General features: G+C 42.2%; 1 long non-coding RNA gene across 5 annotated transcripts in view; it reads left to right on the forward strand.

Moving 5' to 3' along the window:
* LOC124010356 overlaps positions 1-16,734 on the forward strand; it is a 114,439-nt gene extending 97,705 nt beyond the window's left edge. For all 5 annotated transcript variants that reach the window (XR_006834415.1, XR_006834414.1, XR_006834418.1 and 2 more), the window contains 2 exons: positions 15,880-16,089; positions 16,564-16,734. This is a non-coding gene — a long non-coding RNA (uncharacterized LOC124010356). The remainder of the gene's footprint in view (positions 1-15,879; positions 16,090-16,563) is intronic.
* Positions 16,735-18,667: the final 1,933 nt, after the last annotated feature.

Here is an 18,667-nt window from a genome sequence, read left to right on the forward strand (position 1 = left end):
CTGCCTGTATGTCTGCCTGTATGTCTGCCTGTATGTCTGCCTGTATGTCTGTCTGTATGCTAGGCGTCCTTTGTTTGGATACTTGTCTGATTGACACTCGCCTGCTGCTTTGTAAGACACTGTTATCTGAATTCAGGCTTATTGTTAAATGGGTGGACGTGGTGTAATAGCATTTTGATAGTTTATATTGGTTCTCAAGTCATTGTGTGCACTGCCTTCCTGTTAGTTTTTTTGTGTTCTTTGAGACTACAGTATTTCTGGGGTGTAAATCATAATACTTCTGTCATGACAACGTTCTCTTTTATGTTAGTAGTGCATCAGAGGTTTGAGGAGATGTACTTACTCTACCTTCCTGATACTTACATTCCTTCTTCCTTTAGATTTTTACTGGAGACAAGGGTCATTAATGTTTATGACATTGTACACATGTTCCGTTTCCACGAATACCACGACCAACTGTGGTATTCCAAGATTTGCTACACAGTCTAGCCTAGAGAAATGGAGAGGGTGGGAGTATAGGGGAGGAGAGGAGGGTCAATGCGTATCGTCTAGTCGTGTGCGTGTGTTGGGGGGGGGTAGCTCTGCACTGATGGGAGTGTCACAGGGATTGTGTGTGTGTGTGTGTGTGTGTGTGTGTGTGTGTGTGTGTGTGTGTGTGTGTGTGTGTGTGTGTGTGTGTGTGTGTGTGTGTGTGTGTGTGTGTGTGTGTGTGTGTGTGTGTGTGTGTGTGTGTGTGTGTGTGTGTGTGTGTGTGTGTGTGTGTGTGTGTGTGTGTGATGGGGTGTGTGTGTGTGGCGGGGCGGTGGTAGCTCCAGACATTGCAGTGACACTGCTGTAATGGAGCTGATTGATCACCAGTCCTGTTGAACAGACTGCCGCCTCCTCTCCCTTTCCTCTCTCCCTAGCTCCCACCTCCTCTCTCTCATACACAATAACTAGGGATGGGGGTTTGAAATAATTTTACTATTTGGGAATAGTATCATGAATTTTGGTAGGATATTCAGATATTAGAAATACATGTGTTTATTATTTTTTTTACTTACATTTTTAACCTGAGCACTGGGTCCAGACTGGCAATTTATTGTTACAGCTGCAGAACGGGCCGAGAGAGATGGGAGTGAGCAGACTATAGCTACCTAGGCTAATTGACGCCACATGCTGCGCATTCCCCCCCAACCCAATTCAGATAAAACTACAGCCTACCTGTTTGTTGCTCTTTGTTGCCTACTCCGTCAAATTTCAAGAGGAAGATAATGTAATAATACTTTTTTTTTTTACTGTTGGCGTTCTAGGTCTTGATGTTGTTTTGAGCTAAAATACACATTTCTGTGTGTGGACCGCCAGAGTGATTTATCTGAAGGATCTCTGCATTGCAGCAAAGCCGAGACTTGGGGGTTTCGCAGTGTGAATTCAGGGCTCCAGGCATAAGTTACATAAGCGGTCGCCGACAAAAATATATCAATACAATTTGAAACTCTTACTGTTGAGAGTTATAATAGTATAATACACAAGGTGCAAGGTGCAATTTGGTTGTGCATCAGCAGTTTTATATTGTTATATGTCACTCACTGACAGTCACTTAATTAGCCATGTCAGCTAACAATGTTTAGATTGGTAAATTAGTCTAGCCAGTTATCTAGTCATCATGGCCAAATACCGACAAGACACATAGGGCACGTGCCCAGTGGCCCTGACCTCCATGGGGGCACACATTGATTTTGTTATTATTCTATTTTTGTGTTATAAAATTGCAACATATTCTTTCTTCCCCATGGCAAAATGTGTAGAATTGCAGGAAAAAAACGTTTACATTTTCATTTCTCTCCAAGAGGGGGCCCATAAAAATGTTTGCCCTCTTTGTGGGGAGGCCCCCCATCCAAATCTCGCTTAGGGCCCCTAAAAAGGCTAGCACATAATCAATCAATGATAAAATTTGCAGTCCCCCTTCTCTGTCGCACAGGGTCGCGACCCTAATCCATCTGGGGTGTTGAGGGTGATAGGTCAGGGGCTCTGAGATTAGGACAAGCCGTCAAGGTCAGATCTCACTCAGATAGAGAAAAAATAACCCATCGTCTGTTCTCTTTGTTTTGCTCTGTCTTATGACTTAGTTCCATTTGCTGTGCCTCATAACAACACTTTAGTGTTCATTGTATTCTACCAAGCGATGACAGACTGTATTTAAATAACCTCAACTTAAATAAAGGTAATTTCATTCATCATCTTATCCTATAATGTGTAAGCTGTTTAAGGTCTGTGGTATTTATTCTACCTTGGGATGAGGAGGACAGTGAATCTCGAGGGCTGTGTATAGCAGGAGCTGGACATAACGAAGTAGTCAGCCTATGTGAGACTATACAGTATGTCTTTAACTGATGGGATGGTTTTGCTAAAGGTCCTGCTTTGTTAACTGCAGTGCTGTAGTGTGGATGTTGTGTGAAATCTTAAGGGGATAGATAGACGTGCTGCTAGAAAGAGAGAAACTAGATAGAATAGGTTTAGCCACTTCACTCCGAAACCTGTCCAAGCAGAAAATCTCACAAACAGCCCTGCCCTGTGATTTCTGTGTCATTTAGCACTTTTAAGCTGTTATGCTATTCTTTGTCTGGTCTGACTGGTGAAATACAGTGCTGTTGGACTGCGTCGTCTGTCTATGTGCACGCTTCAATGCTTCGGTCACAATATTGTGAAAGTGTCAGTGTTTGTGATTGTGTCTGTGTTCAGTGTTGGTGTCTGTGTTATTCTGTTTGCACTCTGTCTTTCTGTACCTATATGTTGTGTGTAGGGGGACTGTGACAGTGTCTGTCTCTGGTATGTTATTTGTGTCAGTTTGCTTGTTGTTTGTGTTTTCTCTACGACTGTGTCTGTGTTGTGTGTCAACATCTCTGTGTTGCATATGTACACTGAGTTGTGTGTCAACATATCTGTGTTGGATATGTACTCTGAGTTGTGTGTCAACATGTCTGTGTTGCATATGTACTCTGAGTTGTGTGTCAACATGTCTGTGTTGGATATGTACTCTGGGTTGTGTGTCAACATCTCTGTGTTGGATATGTACTCTGAGTTGTGTGTCAACATGTCTGTGTTGGATATGTACTCTGGGTTGTGTGTCAACATCTCTGTGTTGGATATGTACTCTGAGTTGTGTGTCAACATCTCTGTGTTGCATATGTACTCTGAGTTGTGTGTCAGTATGTTTGTGTCTCTAGTGTAACAGCATGAGCCACTACAGGGCGTCCTCCTCCTTGGCCAACCCACCAGGCGGCTGGTGGGTTGCAGTGTGTTCGTGCTCCTTAGGAAAGAGAAGGAATTGATCAGCAGAATGGGTGGAACGTGTGCGTCGGCAGAGGCTGTATGGAGGGAGTGAGAGAGAGGGAGGGCTGTCGCTGCAGACTCCCATTGCCGTAGTGTAGTACCACACTCTAGGCGAGTGAACAGCCACAGACAGGAGTCACAGACAGCCAGATGAGCAGACAGGTAGAGACCTGGGGATGGGGAGAAGAGGCGGGGTGATGGGAATAGGAGTTGGTCAGTGTTTTGGGAGACAAAATGTTTTGGCATCACCGTTTTCTCCCGATGGCCCTGTTGCCACCGTGGTGTTAGTCTTGGACCTGCGTGGAAAAAAACAGGATAGATGACAGTGTCACGATGCGGCTGAGATCCTGGAGCCTAAGGCGGAGGTGGGGGGTGATGAGATGGAGCTGATGATGCAAGCGGTGAGGGAGGGGGAGGAGAGGCGTCCCACCTCACTGACCTGCGTCTGGCTCAGTCACCGTGGTCTCAGCGTCTCCCGTTCTGCTTTTCCTTTGCTTTTCTGCTGTTTTTTTTATCCTTTTCTTCCTCATCCTCTACTCAAAGATGGATGACAAAGGCAGTCGGCACAGAGACGGAGGATTGTGCGAGGCAACAAAGACAGCACTTGCGTTTCCGGAAGCTTCCGCTTTGCTCTGTGTTCCCCTGAGTGAGGCATCTATCGATCTAATTATTAGTGGGAGGAGTTATGGGGGTATAGTGTACAAATTACATTTGGTTGCAATGTGGTGCGTTGTTAAGATTCATGACAGGGCAGTTTGCTTTCTTTCATGAAAATGATGATTGTGTGTCTCTGGTTACCACAGCCTGTGACTACTCTGTGTCTGTCTGAACTCTGTCTGTGATGAGAGGACTGAAGATGACTGAATGTGGCTTCTCTCGCTTGGCACTGTGGCGGTGACAACTTATTTCTGTACCTTGCAGAGCTCGCCGCCATGGCAGTGGGTGCAAGGGGGGGACAGTTAACATTAGAGAAAGCAGTTTGGGGGGGGTACGCGTTGCTGTCTGTAGCAGGGAGTGGGGGGAAGCACAGAGAGCTCTGCACGAAGCAACTTTATAACCCTGATTAGTATCGGTTTTTACCTGCCACTTCCGCAAAGCGGGTCAGCCAAGAGTGGCGGTGTCGTGTAAATATATATCTTCTTATTATTTCATTTCTGACTGAGGTTATCCACAGAGTGTGGGGGGGGAGGGGTGTCTCTGGTCCCCCCAGTGGTGGAACACCTCAGACTGGGGTTGTCAGGCAGCTCTCCTCCCTGGCGGTGGTGTGGTGGTTAGCAGCGGTTAGTGCATGCAAGGTTTCGGAAGGGTCCTGTGCAGTGGCCAGCACTGGGTCCAGCCATCCCGAGAGGGAGATGTAGACTGATGATCTGCCTGTATGTCGACACTCAGAGGACAAAGAGGCGAGATGGCTGCCTGGCTAGGGGGGCTTTCCTCTGCCAGCACAAAGGCTAGTTAGCACAGAGCACAGCATAGCAGGGAATGCTGGCTTGCCTGTCTATGGCTAGCTCTGGCTTCTGCGCCGCGACAGGGGAAATTAAGGTCTGACCATCTCCAGCAAGCTCTCTCTTTTTTTGCCCTCTTCATTTTCTCTCATGTCATTCATCTTTGTCTCTGCCATTATTTTCTTGTTTTGCTGTGGTGTTACCGTTTACTGTGTTTGTGGCGTGGCGTGTATACTGGTAGGTCTATGTCTATGCCCATCTTTGTGTGCTGAGCCATCAGCTCATCTCTAACTCCAGCTCTCTGAAACGAAGGGATAACTAATCTGCAGTGAAGGAGGGGAAAAGGGGGACATTTTTTCTCCTGCTTCGTCCACAGAGGACGACTGTTGTTTGACAGCCAGTCGGCACATTACCCAAGCGGTCAGACTGGACCGGACACTGGGCAGACACGCGGAGGTGGGTTTGGGTCTGGATGGAGAGGGAGTCACCTAGGGGTGGTGGTAGTGAAAGATAGAGTAGGGGTGCCATGCTGCTCACCCCCACGTCCGGCCGACTGGTTGACTGACTGAATGTGTGCGGCTCCTCAGTGCCGGGACCCTGTTGTACTTCTCCTGCTCCCTGAGACCCTAACTTGTGAGCTCTCTCGATGACAAATCACGGGTTAGGCTCTTGGGACGCGGGCGGAGGGCACAAGCGACTACAGTGGCAAACCCAATGTGCCTGCCAAAGGTGGAGTCGGGACGGAACAGCTGCTGACATCAATGTTACACGCATCAGGATGTATGGGGAAAGGGAGGAATGGGAAGACAGGGAGAGATAGAGGGGATGAGGAAGGGGGACCGAAAGAGAGCATTGTTGGTAGTGGTATGAAAACGTGTAGTTGTTTTTTGATGGACTTTACTATCGAGTTATCCCTCACTCACATCCCTGTGTTCAATGTATGATCATCCATACATGGCAAAGAATAGAGGTAGATATTATACTATGCATACCTGTGTGGCTTAGCAAATGTAAAGACAATGGTTGATAACAAAGGTGTGTTTTATCCATAGCGTCGAGTAATCATCAAGGCCAACATATCTAATTCAACACAATGCCCGTCGGTCGATCCATTCTATCACGGTACTCGGCCAAGATGTCACATTGAACTGGTTTTCTCCATCTTGCTTGTGTGAATAACAGTCAAACTGCTATGGACAAACATGTACCTCCATGAAGCGCACGTTTGGGATTTGCTTTTCCATGTATGTTTCCATATGAAATCTTTGGCGTAAATGTAAGATCCAACATTTCTTCAAGACGCCACACCCCATACTCGACTAGCAAACCAACTAGATGGCATGACAAAGTTCATAGTTTTTTATCAGCATCAAATCAGATACACATTGCATCTACAGTACCTACTTTATTTATTCACACCAATGTTGCTTGGGCCAGTTTGAAACTTGGTATTTTACTGTTACACTACCCTGCTTCAAATATGGTGGCATCATACAGCAGGCACACCTCATATCAAATCATTCAATACAGCAGGCACACCTCATATCAAATCATTCAATACAGCAGGCACACCTCATATCAAATCATTCAATACTGCAGGCACACCTCATATCAAATCATTCAATACTGCAGGCACACCTCATATCAAATCATTCAATACAGCAGGCACACCTCATATCAAATCATTCAATACTGCAGGCACACCTCATATCAAATCATTCAATACTGCAGGCACACCTCATATCAATCATTCAATACAGCAGGCACACCTCATATCAATCATTCAATACAGCAGGCACACCTCATATCAAATCATTCAATACTGCAGGCACACCTCCTATCAATCATTCAATACAGCAGGCACACCTCATATCAATCATTCAATACAGCAGGCACACCTCATATCAAATCATTCAATACAGCAGGCACACCTCATATCATTCAATAGTCAATCATTTCTCAATCTTTTTACTACATTTTATTGATTGAATCTTATTCATGGATACTTATGAATATTACATTTTGCCAGAAAAATGCCAAACTTTCATTTGATCAGTTAAGCAGTGATAGCACTAAATGCACTTAAGCATTAATTCTGTGTGTGTGTGTGTGTGTGTGTGTGTGTGTGTGTGTGTGTGTGTGTGTGTGTGTGTGTGTGTGTGTGTGTGTGTGTGTGTGTGTGTGTGTGTGTGTGTGTGTGTGTGTGTGTGTGTGTGTGTGTATATATCTTAAAGTTAATATTTCAATTATGTATGAAGGAATCTGAAAGCATACTTTAATTTCAGCATCCCAATAACTGCTTTATGATTTAAATCTAAATGGATGCAAAAAACTTCCCCTGAAGACACAATTATATTTTAATGACCTCAACCCGGCAAATCTGAAGTTAGGAATAACAATTACTATTCTTTTGCAAACATTTGTTTTCATTAATTACTCCACTATATTTGCACTGTAAATGTTACACTATATGGAATTATAGTACATATTTGTTCGGCACAGAAACATTTTTTACCTATGTAAATAGTTTACCATATGGTTTTCCAAATTGGTTATATTTATTTACATACATTTTACATAGAGATCTACAAGATGTGTGGAAACTAGGTGATGTTCAAGCAGTTTAATATGTGGTGCTTAAATATTTGTCATGTTTCAAACATGTGTAAATGCTTCTTAAAAACCTTATATAATCTCAAATTATCGACTTCAATATAATAAAGTCCAGGCCCCAAGTTTCTCTGAAATCCATCTTAATTCAGGGAGACTGAGAAGATTTCAGATAGGATGTAAAATGGGAACACATGATTTGTTGTTATACAAAATCAATCTGAACTTTTGACCAAGACAATACCATTACAAACCCATACAAATTCACCATGATCTGACTGTTAGAAATTCACCATCACAGCCTCATTTTTAAACTTTATGCTTTTCCCAAGGCAGCTAGCTTTTTTGTTAAAAAAAAATGTATTTCTGCTCAATGACCCACATTAGAAATGCAGTTTCAAAACAATAGATTTTCTCTCTATGCCCCCCTGCCCCCTCTCTGTCTTTCTCTTTTCTTTCTCTCTCTTACTAATTATGTTTTTTCCTATCTATTCCCCATTTGGTGTTCATAGTGAACAATGCCGATGCCAACTAATCAGTCTGTGTCTGTGCCACAGAGCCCCCAGCACTAGCTGAAAGAGTGAGTGCCATGCCCCAATGAATACCAAGCAGCCAGGCACGGTGCGGCGAGCTCCCAGCAGTCAGACACCGCGCAGCGAGTGTAGAGCTGGTGCCCACAAAACAGTCAGACAGTTTTATTAGGATGTGTCTGACACGCAGCAAAGTCTGGCAGTCAGGGAGGCAGCTCGCGCTCGCAGGAAGCCCGCTGATAAAATGGTCAATGCATCAATGCATTTCGCTACACTCGCAATAACATCTGCTAACCATGTGTATGTGACCAATAAAATTTGATTTGATTTGATGCAGTGCTAGACTGCTAGCTCCCCTAAACCGAACAAAGCAGGCTGGCTGCTCTGCTCAGCCCATATCGTCATCTGAAGGAAGCAATAAATATTACATTCACATCATCTCAGCAACCCTCGGGCTTTAGCCTCTAACATTGTTCAATACGGAATAGCCTAGACAAACTATTTTACAATGAGAAACTGGTACAAATTATATGGATTTATTTTGCATTGAAATGCAGTAAAGTAGCCTACGTGGCTGAGTCTGAAGGGAAAATACTACAATATGGAGAGAATCCCGAAATAGTGTAAAAGAGAATTATGGATATTACTTTTGTGAATTATAACTTTGGTTCTCTTCTTCCTGTGTTGAGTGGATTCTACAACATGAGAGGAGGAATAGACAGACACATTGCAATAAATGAATAGCTCAAACATGTCAGGTTTCGGAGATGTAGTGTAAAATCCATGTAAATTGAGGGGCAATTCACAATTCAAACCATTAACTCTCCCTCCCTCTTCTAAATGGTGTGTTGATATGGTAAAGGTTGATGAACTCTGATAGAAAACTGTTTGTATAGTCTGCAGATAGAAAATGAACAAAGATAACAAGACATTGAAAATAAGCAAGGAACAACAGTGCCTACCAATAAAAAAAAACAAAGACTAATCTTGTGGAACTTTATTTGTATTATTACACATCGGCAAAAATCATCCAATTGTTTTCTAATATTTATTTCAATAATTTATGCCAAAATATGCGATATCCTAATTAATTAATTTCAAACAAAGACCGACAAGGTACAGTAGGACAGATGCTATTACTATGATCTGCCTCTTGTCTGAAGCTGGTTTTGACTTTATATCATGAGATTATATCTTGAACCACTGTGGAGGTGGGTCCTCAGGTTAAAGACATAGTAAGAGATAAACATACAGTCTTGTCATTTCCCCCATTGATCATCAGCAACAGTAGTTCTATATTTCATTATTACGTCATGTATCAAAATCCCCTCTTGCCATTTTGCCATATAGAGTAATTAAACCATATTACATTTTGGCTATATGGATTGGAATTGGATGTAATAGGAGAACAATATTTGTGCATTCAGTGTGACATTTTATACAGCATTCAGACTCTGTGGCTCAGAAAAAAATGTGCTTGATTGATACTGCAACCAGCTGTGGATTAACCCAGGCTCCAGATGATTCTAGATTAAAGTCCATTCGCCAACGGACCCGGGGTGTGTAAAGATTGCATTCAATTCTAAAGAGATGTGTGTGCGTGCATCCGCACGCCCGCCAGATGGGCCGGACCATCGTTTAATGGTGGCGGGCTGGTTGAAATGGACAAAAATCATAAAAATATATGCAATGCCTTGGGAAAGTATTCACACCCCTTGACTTATTCCACATTTTGTTGTGTTACAGCCTGAATTCAACATTTATGAAATAAACTACACACAATTCCCCACAATGACAAAGTGAAAACATGTTTTTAGAAATGTTTGCCTTATTTATTGAAAATGAAATGATTCACACCATTGAGTCAATACATGTTAGAACCACCTTTGGCGGCGATTACAGCTATGAGTCTTTCTGGGTACGTCTCTAAGAGCTTTGCAAACATGGATTGTACAATATTTCTTTATTATTTTCAAAATTCTTCAAGCCTTGTCAAATTGGTTGTTGATCATTGCTAGACAACCATTTTCAAGTTTTGCTATATATTATCAAAGCAGATTTATGTCAAAACTGTAACTCGGCCACTCAGGAACATTCACTGTCTTCTTGGCAAGCAACTCCAATGTAGATTTTGCCTTGTGTTTTAGGTTATTGTCGTGCTGAAAGGTGAATTCACCTCCCAGTGTCTGGTGGAAAGCAGACCGAACCAGATTTTCCTCTAGGATTTTGCCTGTGCTTAGCACCATTCTGTTTATTTTTTATCCTGAAAAACTCCCCAGTCCTTAATGACTACAAGCATACCCATAACATGATGCAGCCACAACTATGCTTGACAAAATGGAGAGGGGGTACTCAGTAGTGTGTTGTATTGGATTTGCCCCAAACATAACACTTTGTATTCACAACAAAAAGTTCATTTCTTTGCCACATTTTTTGCAGCATGGCTTTAGTGCATTGTTGCACACAGGATGCATGTTGTGGAATATTTTTTATTCTGTACAGGCTTCCTTCTTTTCACTCAGTTAGGTTAGTATTGTGGAGTAACTACAAAGTTATTGATCCATCCTCAGTTTTCTCCTTTCACAGCCATTCAACTCTGTTTTAAAGTCACAATTGGCATGGTGAAATTCTTGAATGGTTTCCTTCCTCTCTGGCAACTGAGTTAGGAAGGACTCCTGTATCTTTGTAGTGACCGGATGTATTGATACATCAGCCAAAGTGTAATTAATAACTTCACCATGCACAAACGGATATTCCATTTTTTTTTACCCATCTACCTATAGGTGACCTTCTTTGCGAGGCATTGGAAAACCTCCCTGGTCTTTGTGGTTGAATCTGTGTTTGAAATTCACTGCTCAACTGAGGGACCTTACAGATAATTGCATGTCATGGGTACAGAGATGTTAAACAAAAATCATGTTCAACACTTATTGCACACAGAGTGAGTCCATGCAACTTGTTAAACACATTCACACACATTTACTCCTGAAATTATGTAAGATTACCATAAAAAAGGGGTTGAATACTTATTGACTCAACACATTTCAGCTTTTATTTATCTATTAATTTGTAAAAGAAAAAACTAAAAAAAACACATAATTCCACTTTAACATTATGGGGTATTGTGTGTCTGCCAGTGTCAAAAAAAATATAAATGTATCCATTTTAAATCCAGGGTGTAAGACAAAATGTGGGGGAAAAGTCAAGGGGTGTGAATACTTTCTGAAGGCACTGTTTTTTTAAATGACTTTTGCGCTCTTTATATGTTTTCCTAATGATCTATTTTGATACATTTGGCTGACCAGTGGGCAGCGGCCAGCCCGGTTGTCTGATTGGCTCAGTTGAGGTGGCGCAAATTCACATTCAAAGTCAAACGCTCATCATTAATGAGTGAGACCCGCTCTGACTCTGTCAGAGAAAGGCACACTGACACAGATCAAGCCTACTACTGAGATGGTTTGAGATGAGTTGGACCGCACAGTGAAGGAATACCAGCCAACAAGTGCTCTGCTTATGTTTGTGTGGGTTTTGATGTCATCACTATTAATCTACAATGTAGAAAATAGTAAAAATAAAGAAAAACGCTTGAATGACTAGGTGTGTCCAAACTTCTGACTGGTACTGTATACATTTAATTTTATTTATTATTTCTACTAATTGTCAAACAAAAAAAAGCTCTGCGTTGTTGGGAAAGGCCCCTAAGTAAGCATTTCACTGTTAGTCTGCAGCGTTTGTTTATGAAATGACAAATACATTGAGATTTTCAAATTGCATAGGCAGGACTTTCCAGCCTTCAGTGGCTATCTCCCGCTTATTATATTCGCTGAAAGGCCTGTCACTTCTTGACGTAAATATATTCGCAGCCACTTAAACTTGTCCCGGCATCATTCTTTGAAAAAATACGGAAGGTTGTATTTTGAATTCAATAGAAGAAAACAGAGGACGAGAGAGACTGCCAGTTCCTCAACTTAAGTTCCTTAACCTCAATCTAAGTAGCATAATAAAAAATCCCCATCAAACCTCGTTCATTTAAGATAGGGATTATCAGGGCTGCGTCTCAATTCACCGCATTCGCTTATGGCAGCTTTCCGCATCTGCGGTGAAAGGTGGCCGAGCTACAGTTGTATTTGTCAGACCTTGAGACGTCCCGAAAATCTGTGTTTTCACGAAAATTTCTGTAGCATCCGAATGGTTAGGCCTACAAACTATTATGACCACTCTATGGACCACGATGGTGTTCTCCCTTTTCCTGTACGACCCCCACAAGTGTCATGTAACTCTTCTGAAGGAAACCCATACAAACAAATTGAAATATGGAGGTAGTTTTGTGTAATCTAAAATAAGGGGTTAAATGTTTCCCAAAAAATTAATATATATATATATATATATATATATATATATATATATATATATATACGGCATATCCTAGATATAGGACAGACACTTCAAAACCTTATTCCTTATTATTTATTTTTTGACTCTTTTTTTCAATTTATGAATGTGTTATTCAGTGTGTTTCTATGGGCTATTGTAGTAAAGGCCAAATTCTATATTTAATCAAAGAATGTTTTTTTTTAATAGCTAAAGGGGTCCTAAATTCTAAATCAAATAGCTAGATGATCCATGGTATGACCATCTTAAAATCATTCCGTATGTTAGCTTTGGACTTTATAAATGTTTTGAGTGACCAGTGTAATTTCTCACAAATAGATGAGCATGCCATTGGACATTCCTGATGCACCTGGTAAAAAGAACAAGCACACAACATAAGATGTTTCTGGAAATATATATACATGTGTGAATAACTAGTTTACTTACATTTACCAATGTGGTAGTAAAGATTAATAAATGGTGAGCAAATGGTTTGTAAAATGCCTTAGAAATACCTTATAAATGAGTTTATTATGGACACTTAAAATAGAGTGTTAACCTAGGATGTTGCTGGGCCCAGCACAGGCAGTGTGGTCCCCGGGTCTTCTGGTCCCAGTGATGCTCGTCTTAGAACATTGTATTTGTCTTAAACATGAGCTGGTTAAAAAAGGAGGAACATGTTTCATGGGTCACTGGTACAGTAAAAGTTGAATTGCTGTACTATAGTTAGCTATGTTATGTGTCAGTAGCATTACTGCCTTTGTGTGTAAGTCACGGTGATGTGGGCTGGTGTGGCTGAAATGCCAGGGCAGATTTGTCCATGTGTGTGTGTGTGTGTGTGTGTGTGTGTGTGTGTGTGTGTGTGTGTGTGTGTGTGTGTGTGTGTGTGTGTGTGTGTGTGTGTGTGTGTGTGTGTGTGTGTGTGTGTGTGTGTGTGTGTGTGTGTGTGTGTGTGTGTGTGTGATGCTCAGCGCTTCCCATTTGTGTGTGCTAAAATGTAATAAAAAATATATATATATATGGCAGATTAAAGGTCATGTGTGCATACATTCTACGTATTTCAAATGGACAGATGTTGACACAGAAATTTGATTTCAAATGGACAGAGTTGACACAGAAATTTGATGGATTTAAAGGGATTTTTTTGTTTTGTTTTCTACCATTGATTGTCAGGCATTGTTGTGCCTTGTGCGTTGCAGCTCAGCAGATCTCTTATCTCAGGTAGATGGGGGAGCAGCAGGTGTGTGAGAGATCGTGGGGGGGGGGCTGACTATGTCTGTGTTTCCAGACACTGCGGCAGGTGGCCAGACAGTCACCTGAAAACACACAAATGGCAACTTTCGTTCCCCAAGAAAGCCATTCAAATTCAAATGTAATTTTATATTTTAATCTAATTTTGGGGAATGTAGTGCTTTAGACCAGGGCTTCCCAACCCTCTCCTGCCTCCCAGGCGTTTCACATTTTGGTTTTAACACTTAACTGGCACAACGTGATTCAATTATTCAACTAATCATTAATCCTTTGACTAATTGAATCAGGTGTGCCAGTTTAGGCTTAAAACAAAAAATAAGGAGATGGTTCGGAAACCCTGCTTTAGACAATATACGTGCAGCAGGACCGAGTTTAGAAAACCCTGATTTAGACAATATACGTGCAGCAGGACCGAGTTTAGAAAACCCTGATTTAGACAATATACGTGCAGCAGGACCGAATTTAGAAAACCCTGATTTAGACAATATACGTGCAGCAGGACCGAGTTTAGAAAACCCTGATTTAGACAATATACGTGCAGCAGGACTGAGTTTAGAAAACCCTGATTTAGACAATATACGTGCAGCAGGACCGAGTTTAGAAAACCCTGATTTAGACAATATACGTGCAGCAGGACCGAGTTTAGAAAACCCTGATTTAGACAATATACGTGCAGCAGGACCGAGTTTAGAAAACCCTGATTTAGACATTATACGTGCAGCAGGACCGAGTTTAGAAAACTCCGCTTTAGACAATATACGTGCAGCAGGACCGAGTTTAGAAAACTCTGCTTTAGACAATACAACCATGGCACCAAAATATACAGGGCCAAGTTTTCCCTTTCATGCTCCGGGCAGCAATGCCCAGGGATACACTTCACTGCAGTAAGTTGAACAGTGGAAGGACAGTATCTACCTCTTCCTGACCTGAGACATCGTTTCAACCATAGGTATGGGGATGGAGTATAGAGACACTGATGTCTGGACAGTGCATGACCATTAGCATGTCCACTGGTATGCACTTTGTGTGTGCCTAAGTATGTGTGTGTGTTTGTATGTGTACTGCATGTGTGAGTGCATGTCTATGTGCGTGTCATGTGCATTCTATCTGTGTACGTGCATTCTAACGGCCTATGATGGTGTTCTAGCTGAGTACTACTCCCTCCCTCTTCCACCCCCTCTCCATTCCCCCGTTCCTCCCTCCCTCCTCCCCACATCCACGGTTACCTCCCGTCTCACTCTGATCTGCAAATCACTTATTCGTAGTCGTTGCCACGGAAACGTGGTATCTTGCTGCCAGCTTGCTGGAGTTATTGAACCGCAACTGCCTGGGATAATTAGGATCTGTCTTGCAGGTTGGGTTTCAACTGGCTGGGACTTGAATGTGACCTACAGCTGGCCTGGCTGTGTCGCCACAGGCAAATGCTTTTAACCCATTGGTTGGTTGGCCAACAGCTACTTGGACCAATTAATGAATGTATCTTTTACCTGGCAAGGATATGCCCAGTCAGAGACTGTAGACCTAGTCACAGAGACTGCACACAGACCTACACAAACACATTTACACACACACTCAAATACTGCATACTGGCTCCCTTGTGTCACTGCTGAAAGCGATCATGACAGAGGAAATTCTTTGTGTGTCCTCGAGTGCACTGCACTGCCCAACCAATGCATAGGTGGTCACATGGACCCAATCTGTGTAGTCATATTTCACACTGAGTGGTTATGATGTGAATTACTATGCCTGGATGTTGTGACTCAGATATATGCATTCCCAGAATGGTCCTGTAATGTTTCTCCTCTAATCATTGTTAACATGATTAACATCCTTTTTCCCTTGTAATTTTATGCTCTCACTAATTACCCCCCCCCCCCCCTCTCTATGTGTCTGCTCACACACAGGTAAGACCAAATCACAGTCACTGTAACACTGGGGTCTGCCATTTGCCATCTCCAAATCTGTTACATTTGGAGAAATGAATCTCTGTGTTTTCATTTAAGTTTTTCCTGTTTTGGTACACATGGCGTATTGGCTCGCCATGAGTCAGTAGAAATGTCAGGCGTGCTGGCTGCTTCTCTAACTGACAGACAGATAGCCTGGAGCTGGGTAATTAGCCAGAGTCGTTTGGGGCAAGCTGGTAGCACTGCTCTGCAGATCTAGATTCCCACTGTGCAGAGGGAGACACCATACAACCTTCAGTCTGTCCTGTCCCACTGTAGTCACTTAAAACACTGGTGTATGTCCCTCCCCCTTTTAGTCTCTCTCCCTCTTTCTATTTTTTCTCATTTCTCTTTTTCCATCCGCCTCTATTTCCCTCTCACTCTCTTTTTCTCTCTCTGCCTCCCTCTCTCTTTCCCCAGACCGAAGAGGAGGAGGTAGCGGAGGTGTAGGGGAGGGGGTGGCAGAAGGGAGGCTGTTCCTCAGACGGCGCAGAGCAGCTCTCTTCTCGTCTCCCCTCATCATTGGTATGCAGTGACTGTTCCCCAGGCGACAGGGCCACTGGGTTGGGGCTAAACTGACTGCAGGAGAGTCACGTCTACAAAGTAAATGAGAGGAGAGCAAGACAGCAGGTAAGGGTAATGAGAACAGGCAGAGAGAGGGAGGGAGGAGGACAAGAGAAAGGCGGAAGGGAAGCTAGATGTCCCAAGGGGCTTTGGGGGTGAGGCACCGCCTGACCCCTCACACTCCGTACACTGTCCAGGCCCACACACACACACACACATATTAATGCTTAAACTCCCGACCAGATACATTATGTTCAAGTGCACATCATGTATCCAAAAAACAATAACATATCAGTTAGGCTAATGTTTTTTTTTGCAAGAGCTTTTATGACTATATAGTGATAATGTAATGTGCATATGATTTCCTCAAATATTTGTATTTTATTAAGTTATTCCATAAAACATGAATCTTTAAAAATATATTTGAATGTATTTGTAAGGAAAGCAAATGATGGAATGCAAATAGTGTAAAATGTCATTACAAATTTTTAAAAGTGTGAAAATAAACTGATGAATATTACGTCTGTCTTTTATTTCTAGGGATCCCTACAGCCTACAGGATAAGTTAAACCCAGGTGATATATAATAAACCCCACATAGTGTTGTAACAATTTGATTTCCACTTCTCTGGTAAAGTTTTTATTCCCTGCTCATGTATTGGTTGAGTAGGCATTGGTTGGTGGAGGTGAATTAGCAATAAATATCCTAGGTTCACTGTATATATATATATATATATATATATATATATATATATATATATATATATCATAGCCAGACTGTGCTTGGGGAGCACTGGGGCCATACTGCATATATCATCCATCATTGGCCCATGGGCTGCTGGTAAGGCAGCAGACAGCTCCTCGGCATTGACGACGGGAGCTGCATCCTAATTCTCCAACTCGGATCGCTCGGAACACTCACTCTCTACGCTCCTCCCCCGCCACCCAGGACGGAAAATCTTTAACCCTGCAATCTGGGAACAAAGCACAGAGCTTAGCCAGTCCACCAGAGCCTGCTGCTAGCGTCATCTCTATTACTCCTCATATTTTACAATGTCTTAGATCACACACTCAATGAGAATTGTGTTGTTACTGAGGTGAAAGATAAGAATTTTAAAAATCAGTAATAATGTGAAGCCATGGTCATAAACGTTCTTTAGATGGATTATTATTATACTGTATTGCATAAGTAATAAACTTCCAATTGTTAATAACATGCATATAGTCCAGATGTTCAAAGATACTCATAAGACGCTATTCAGCAATTTAGGGCCCTCTTTATACAAAGTTGTACAGTTAATTCGCCTTGGTATAGTATTCCTATACATGCAAGACAAGGGCCTTCTATGTATTACAAGACAAAAAAGGCAAACCTATGTTTACATTTATAGGCTACACACTTCAATGTGTCATGAACATATCACATCGTGAGGTAACCAATTAATCAAATCATTCATGAATAACATGACATTTCAAAATGTATCCTACTGTAAAAGTTCTGAAGCAGTTTGTTATAATTCATCTACCTCACAAAGTATGCGTGTAACATTAATTACATTATACAGTTCTTGTTCTTCGGGCTGTTGATACATTTTTATGAATAGTTGTTTAATTTCTTTGATAAACATTTTCCATTTGAATTCTCCTCCCTGGCTATCCACTGAGGATGGTGGATCCTTTCATTCCTTTGCTCGTGGTGGGTGAGAGAGAGTTAACAGAGCACTTCTGCAGTCTGTTTTTCTATCGCTGGAAAATCAGTTGAACCACAGCTCTGAAATGTTGTTCTGAACTCAAAAGACCCTCCTGAACTAGCAGGCTGGGGAATAAAATCCTGCTCCACACAAAGGCCACTTTGATTTCTGATGAGTAAAACAAACACCCTGCTTGTACATGTTATCAGAATCTGCTGACTGTTCTCTTATAGTTTTGCCCCCAAGGGATCTCACATAAAAAACAAGACATCAACCGCATATGGCCAAACACAAGCTTCTCACTGTTAGGAAAGGGGGATGCCTAGCCAGTTGTACAACTGAATGCCTTCAACTGAAATGTGTCTTCCACATTTAACCCAACCCCTCTGAATCAGAGAGGTGCGGGGGGCAAATTACACTTGAAAAATACATTTTACTCAACCAAAGCAAACAACTGTCAGAGGGATAAGTGTGTGTGTGCGTGCTCACAAGCATACAACTGTCAGAGGGATAAGTGTGTGTGTGCGTGCTCACAAGCAAACAAATGTCAGAGGGATAAGTGTGTGTGTGCGTGCTCACAAGCAAACAACTGTCAGAGGGATAAGTGTGTGTGTGTGTGCTCACAAGCAAACAACTGTCAGAGGGATATGTGTGTGTGTGCTCACAAGCAAACAACTGTCAGAGGGATACGTGTGTGTGTGCTCACAAGCAAACAACTGTCAGAGGGATACGTGTGTGTGTGTGTGCTCACAAGCAAACAACTGTCAGAGGGATACGTGTGTGTGTGTGTGCTCACAAGCAAACAACTGTCAGAGGGATAAGTGTGTGTGTGCGTGCTCACAAGCAAACAACTGTCAGAGGGATAAGTGTGTGTGTGTGTGCTCACAAGCAAACAACTGTCAGAGGGATAAGTGTGTGTGTGCGTGCGTGCTCACAAGCAAACACATTCGAAGT

This window comes from Oncorhynchus gorbuscha, linkage group LG02 (assembly GCF_021184085.1).
Source record: "Oncorhynchus gorbuscha isolate QuinsamMale2020 ecotype Even-year linkage group LG02, OgorEven_v1.0, whole genome shotgun sequence".
Taxonomy (NCBI): domain Eukaryota; kingdom Metazoa; phylum Chordata; class Actinopteri; order Salmoniformes; family Salmonidae; genus Oncorhynchus; species Oncorhynchus gorbuscha.